Source organism: Loxodonta africana, chromosome 16 (assembly GCF_030014295.1).
Source record: "Loxodonta africana isolate mLoxAfr1 chromosome 16, mLoxAfr1.hap2, whole genome shotgun sequence".
Lineage (NCBI taxonomy): Eukaryota > Metazoa > Chordata > Mammalia > Proboscidea > Elephantidae > Loxodonta > Loxodonta africana.
The window spans coordinates 13,785,729-13,793,394 of NC_087357.1; positions in this window are offsets into that span (position 1 = coordinate 13,785,729).

The following is a 7,666-nucleotide window of genomic DNA, read 5'->3' on the forward strand; positions in this document are numbered from 1 at the left end:
CCTCTGGGTGACTCTGGGCAAGTCCTTTCTCTCTCAGGGTCATGGTCTCCTCAGAGGTATGGGACAAGTGTGTGAACCCTGGGCCCAGAATGGGCCCATTTACATCCACTCAGAGCTATTTCTGAGCTGTGGGGCATTGGGGCTAGTCACCACCTCAGTTTCCCCACTTATAAATGGCAGTGATAACAACGTACCTAACAGGATCAAAAGAGTGGATGTATGTAAGGTACAATGCTTAGAGCAGCTTACGGCATGCAGCAAGTGCTCAATAAATGCAGATGGTCTGTATGTATAATGAAGAGCTGGAGCCAGATCACCATGAAGCTCTGTGGTAGCGCTGATGACCTGAGTGGGTGCGTGCAGGTTGGGCTCCTAATTAACTATACATGCATCGATTCTCCAAAGTATAGCCTACCTGCTCTTGCATACTAGCCCTAAGCTTTTGTGCTGTGACAAGCAGAAGAAATTAGGTAGGTTTTGGGGTTCTCCTCCCCACAATAGGGAACCACCAACTGAAGGAACTTGCTTGAATTTTTCCCACTTAGTGATACCCAAAACCAAAAAGACAAACCCACTGCCATTGAGTTGATTCTCACTCAGCGTGACCCTACAGGTCAAAGTAGGACTGCAAAAGGGTTTCCAAGGCTGTAATCTTTAGGGAAGCAGACTGCCACACCTTTCTCCCACAGAGTGGCTAGTGGGTTCCAACTGCCCAGGTTTCTGTTAGCAGCTGAGTGCTTAACCACTGCACCACCAGGGCTCCTCGGTGTTACCCAAGTGGCCAAAATATGGCTTCCACTCCCCACAGCCCCAGGGTGCAGTCCGGGGGTGAACACCGGTAAGGACCAACCTGGCCCCTGAAGGCCCTCCGGGTGAGCTCAGAATAGGGAGTTCTTGGTGACCTCCTGGCTGATGTCTTCTAGGACCATGAGCAGGTAGTTTCCTTTTAGAGGTGCTGGAGACCGCTGCCGCAAGCCAACTATCCCACTGCCGCGATTTCCTATTATTAGCAAGATTTTCCACAGGCTCTGTGTTTTCTTTATAAAATATTTGAATCTCGCTAAATTAATAAGAAGTGAGCGCTCCATGGCTTTAAGAGGCTTGCACTCCCTCTTGGAAACGAATTTACGACCCAACCAGTCGTTCGCCGCTGTCCAGGCAGGCGGGGCGGGCAACAGAGTCATGTAAGGCTTCTCTATGAGGTAAAACCAAATCTCTGATTTTTAAAACCATCGGAAGGACATTATTGACGGCAGTCGTTGAAACCGGGCCTTTATGTATCATTAGTCAAAGAAAAGGAGTCCCTGGGTGGCGCAACACTAAGGCTCGACGTCTAGTTGTAAGGTTGGCAGTTCGAACACACCCAGAGGAGCCTTTGAAGGCAGGCCTGGCGATCTGCTTTGGAAGGGTCACAGACTTGAAAACTCTGTGCGGTACAGTTCTACTCTGCACACATGGGTCGCCATGAGTCAAAATGCACTCGATGGCAACAGCGACAACCCAGAGTCGCCGCGTAGGGAAATGGACAAAATGCGACATGGCGCTAAGAAGCCAAGCGTTGCACACTTTGAACGCGCTTGCTGAAAGTCACAATGCATGCTGCAAAAGGGCGGCTCGGATTTCAGCCTCAGAGTGTTGCCACAGTCTGTGACCATCGGCTGAAACAGTCCTGCGGTAACTTAACTCTGGATATCAGCGTTCCTCAAAAGGAGCTGTTTTCGGCTGGGGGGCTCTGTTGAGCCTGTTCTTGGCAGTCGCGCTTGGAAGTGGTGTGTGCCTTTTGCCCTAGTCTGAAAGAGCCGTAAAGGCTAAATTGAGAGATGAGAAGCTTTAGCCTGTTTAAAAGAAACTCAGTCCATATGTGGGTGCCTGACAAGACCCAGGGCGTGCTGGAGGTTAAAAAATGTGATGATCATACTTTGTGTGGGACACGGGGGGAGGGAAGGGGAACTGGATAATTTTTTTTTTTTTTTTTAAGCAAGTAAAGGCATGTGAAAAGCGTAGATCTGAAAGAAATTCTGTAAACACATTTTTACAAGCAGCATCCTGAACTGACTCATTTAGGGGGGAAACTTGCTGGTAAAAGATTCTGTTGTAGACATTGCTGGCGTCTTCTAGAATGCAGTGGCTGACTGCGCACAATTGCCCGGGAAGGGCAGAAGGATTGAGAGACTCCCAGACAGGGCACTGGACAGAGTGGGTAAAATGGTAGCCGTGTGAAGCACTGGCTGTGGCTTGGGAGCCTTATGACATGTACAGACAGGCAAAGGGATCAGAGAAGGGCTTGGTGCCTCATAAGCACTGGTATGTTGGTTAATGTTTAACAACTAGTTCTCCAAGGGGTGGGGGTGGGGAAGCCCTGGTTTGTAGCATTTGCTGATGTCTGTGGTATAAATTCTCCCACCACGGCCAATTTCAAGCTACCCACATGATTCACTGAACACAACCTTGGCAAGAGATGTATGCAGTCAGCTCCCACGAGTCTGGAGGAGCTGGCCCCAGCACACATACGACATAGTTATTCTGGATTCAAGAGAGAAATGGAAACGCACCTTTGGAAAACAGACCTGAATGCAGAAACCTCAGCTGTTAACCAAAAGGTCGGCAGTTCGAATTCACCAGTTGCTCCTTGGAAACACTGTGGGGCAGTTCTACTCTGTCCTATTGGGTTGCTATGAGTGAGAGTCAACATGATGGCAACAGGTTATTAGGTGTGAACTAGGCTTAGTTATTTAGTAGGCGAGTGGGGGTTGGAGGTAGGACATTTCAGCAGGAATCTTTTGAGGCCCTTTCTAAGAGTTTTCACATCTTGACAGGGCATGTTGGATCATTGTCAGCCCTTATGGATTGTCAGCCATGTGGCAGACCCTGAGAACAATTAAATCCAGCAAATGTTTGTGGAGAGTTATAGTGTATCACCCACGGTGCCAGCCAGGGGCAGTGCTCTCTAAAGAACTGTCTCTAGACACAGACACATAAACAAGTCATTATCCTATGATAGAGACATACAGAAGAGCAAGATGAAGGAGCAATTAATTCTGACCAGGATGTCTGCATCGCAGGCCAGTGACCAATATGAATCAGCCGGCTCTGAAGCAAGCACCTCAAGAGGAGACAGAAGAACTAAAAATAAGTTGTTGGCATTGCTGACATCAGGTAGCTGTTAGAAACCACATGGTGACGTCTTTTTTTTTTTTTATCTTTTAAAAATATTTTTAACTGTTAATTTTTTTCATGCCAAATTCATAACTTACAAAATGGTCAACAGTATAAAGTAAGCCTCCTTTCCTCTCCCCATCTCCCAATTCTTCTTCATGGAGACAGAGGTAATGGTTTTCTTAAAAATGTTTTCTCAGAAGTCCTCTGCATTTACAGAGGACAATATGAACATATGTATGTTCATATAAATAATAAAATAAAAAAAAACTAAACCCGCTGCCGATGAATCGATTCCAACTCATAAGCAAGCCTATGGGACAGAGCAGAACTTCTCCACAGGGTTTCCAAGAAGCCCCTGGTGGATTCCAGCTGCTGACCTTTTGGTTAGCAGCCGAGCTCTTAACCGCTGTGCCACCAGGGCTCCTAGGTTCATGTATGAATACACGCATAGGTGTGTATACATATATTTTGTACTCACAAATGATAGTATACTATACATATGGTTTGGGACCTTATTTTTTAACTCATAGTCAAAATGATACTTTTTTTTGTGGTTGAGAACATACACAGCAGAACATACACGAATTCAACAGTTTCTACACGTACCATTCAGTGACATTGATTACATTCTCTGAGTTGTGCAACCATTCTCACCCTCCTTTTCTGAGTTGTTCCTCCCCCATTAACGTAAACTCACTGTCCCCTAAATTTCCTATCTAATCTTTGGTTACTATGGTCAGTTTGATCCCATAAAGACAGCTCTTAAATGAGCATAATGCTCAAGGCAATCTTTACTCGTTAAGCTAAACTATTGTTTGGGTTTAAGAAGACTTCAGAGGATATTTTTAAAGTTTAAAGACTATCTCAGGGCAATTGTTTCTGGGGTTCACCCAGCCCCCTTTGCTCCAGGAAGTCTGGATTCCATGAGAATTTGAAATTCTGGTCTGCATTTTCCCCCTTTAGTTCCGGATTCTTCTGTAGGATCTTTGGTCAAAATGTTCAGTGATGGTGGCCAAAATAACATCTTAGTTAGTTTAAAAAAATTATTTTTGTTGTTGAAAACATACACAGCAGAACATACACCAATTCAGCAATTTCCACGTGCGCAATTCAGCGACATTGACACATGGGACACCTTGTGCTTCAGTGAAAGCACTTCCAGGCTTGATGGAGGCTGACGGCATCTCTAGTCCCGGCAACTGCACTTAGCAGCCGTGGGGCCTTGGGCAAATTTCTTAGCTTCTCCGAGTTTCGTTTCGCTGGGTCATTCATTGTTCTGCGAATAGGCAGTGTGACTTTGGGTCACTCTTAGCCTCTTCAGGACTCACTCGCTTCATGTGTCAAATAACTAGGTTGCATTTGATGGCCTCTGTAATACTCTCTCGAGCCCTGATGGTGCAATGGTTCAGCGTTCGGCTGCTAACTAAAACGTCGGCAGTTTGAATCCACCAGCTGCTCCTTGGAAACCCTATGGGGCAGTTCCACTCTGTCCTATAAGGTTGCTATGAGTCGGAATTGGCTCGAAGGCAATTTTTTTTTTTAATGGGTTATGATCTCCATTTAGTGATGATAGCTAGGGCGACCGCATACCCTCGCTTGCCCAGGATAGTCCTCGTTTACACTTGCCATTCTGGTGTAATTATTATAGCACCCCATTCACTATCAAAAGTGTCCCTGTTGGATGACCCTGCAATTCCACTCCTGGGGATATACCCAAGTGACTGAAAACCAAAAACCAAATCCATTTCTGTCATGTCAATTCAAACTCATAGCGACCCTACAGGACAGAATAGAACTGCCCCACAGGGCTTCCCTGTAAATCTTTATGAAAGCAGACTGCCACTTTCTTTTGCCACAGTGGAGCGGCTGGTGGGTTCAAACCACCAGCCTTTAAGCAGGACTCAAACAGATGTGTGTGCACCAAAGTTCTCTGGAGCATTATTGGCAATAACTAAAAGGTGGAAACAACCCAAGTATCCATCCATGGCTGAATGGATAAACACAGTGTGGTCTATCCATACAATGGAACATTACCAAGTCATAAAGAGGAATGAAGTCCCGATACTTGCTACAACATAGATGGACCTTGAGAACATTATATAACTGAAATAAGCCAGGCACAAAATGACGAATATTGTATGATCCCACTTAAATGAAATCTCTAGAACAGGCAAATGCATACAGACAAAAGTTTATTAGCAGTTACCTTGGGCTGGGGTAGTGGGAAAGAGGGAATCACTCCTTAAGGGACACTGGATTTCTGTTTGGGGAGAAAAAAATTTGGAACTAGATAGTGGTGATGGTTGCCCAACGTAGTGAATGTAATTAATGTCACTGAATTGTACCCTTAAAAATGGTTACAATGGCAACATTTTTGTCATATATATTTTACCACAAGAAATTTTTTTTTTAACGTTCCTTTTTGGGCAATAATTTATACGGTCACCTTTAATAGCTAACAGTTTTCAAGTACTTACTACTTGCCAAATAATCTGTTTGATAAATATGATTTCATTTAATAATTTTACATATGAAGACATATGTTTAGAGAATTTAAGGTCGCACAGATTGAGATTGAGACCCAGATCCTAGATGTGTCTGAAGCCAACGTCTGAACTTTCTTAGCCATTAGATTTCCTGCCTGGGTGACATTCAGTCATTCGACAAATATTTATAGAGCGCTTACTATTCTATTCTAGTCCTGTGGTTCAGAAGAGGTTTCCAGAAACAAGTTCAAAAAGCTCTGCATATGAAGCTGATTATTGCTAATAAGCTAAAAACATCCTTCATTAGGCCAGTGCCCACGGCACACACAAGGACAGCCTCTCGGGCACATCTGGTGTCCGCGATGTACTTTCAGGCATCGAGGAGAACATTCAGTAAGCGGGCTTTGCCTTTTCAACTTAGTGCATCTGGGAGGCCAAGATCATTTGAAACATTAGCTGAAGTAAAGCACCAATTAAGTAGGTGTGTTGGGTGTAAGGCATGTTTTAGCCGGATAATTGTCCTTCATCGTGTGCAGATGTGGGGCAGATTCCCAGAGATATCCAACCCCATGCCAGGGAAAATCAGGGAGACTGCTGAGGGGCTTAAAGGGACAGGCCAGCTTTGCCAGTTACAACCGGTTTGTTGAATACGGGGACTTTAAGATAAAGGAAAAAAAAAAAAATTAGGCATGCTGTAGGAAGGGCTGAGTGAAAGATGGGGAGGTTTAGGTTCTGTGCATTTAAAGAGAGCCTTTGCGTGTCAAGCACCGTTCTAGAGACTGAGTGCTTTTCACACCAGGTCCTTTAGCTCACAATCGTCTTCCTTCACTCTAACGATGGCAGTTTTGTTTACGCCGCCGTGAATCTCCAGAACTGTCTACCTTCATCCCACAACTACGCTTACTCAAGGCTGGGTAAACTCCTCCAGTCTTCTAGACTGACGTGCTCCTTACATTACAACGTCTGCTTCCTCTGATCCACGCAATGATAGTGCAAGGGAAACAGAGTGGGCAGTATAGGTCCTGTTCACAGATGGGAACACTGAGGCCAGAGGAGTGAGACGGTTCTTAGTGACATAGCTGGTGCTCCAGGGCAATCTGAATTCGCATCAGTGTGCTCTTCCCATGGCCAGGCGGGGGATGAGTCTGGAGAGCTGGGCAGAGCTCTGAGTTCTTCTCTGAGAATGCAAGAGGTGGGCTCGAAGGAAGATCAAGGGGGCAGGGGGCAGAGCTGGGGCTCATGGCTTCCGGTCAAGTCCATCACGAACCCACCTTTCATCCTCCAGCTGGCCTGGCCATGCCACACCATGTATCCAGCTGGAATGGAATATTTTATTCCCCAGGCAGGTTTATTTGCTTATGTTTCCAGACAGTCCTGGCACCTGGTTGAGGCACCCCTGAGCTCTTCCTTGGCTCCCGTGTTGGGGGGCTGCTAAGGGGCCACAAGCCACTCTGTCAGGTGTGCAGGACAGAGCAGCCCAGCCGTCCTTGAGAAAAGAGCTGTTATCTTGGCTTAGCAGGGAGTACCCTAGGTTCTGAGGCCCCACCCTCCACAAAGGGGGACCTGGGGGCCAGTAGCTGCAGCATCTCCTGGGAGCTGGATAGACACGCAGCATCTTCTACTCCACCCCACCCCACCCCAGCACACCCCAGACCCCCTGAGTCAGACAAGACCCCCACCCAGCCTTCGTGTGCACGCTGAAGTCTGAGAAGCTCTGCCAGGTGTGCGTGGAGGCCTGCTTTGATGGTAGCCACCAACCTGCGGGAGGCTGGGGCTCCGAGGCTGACAGAGACAGGGACGCCATAACTGTTTAGCCCTTGTAATGATCTTGTTTGCTTCTTTGTGTACTTGTTTATTATCTGTCTTCCCCAGAACTTAAGCTTTAGGAGGACCAGGATATTGTTTCACTCGGGCTGCTTCCTAGCACCTCCGCCATAGTGCAGCACAAGGTTGTTGTTATTGGGTGCTGTTGAGTCAATTCTGACTCATAGCGATCCTATAGGACAGAGCAGAACTGGGTT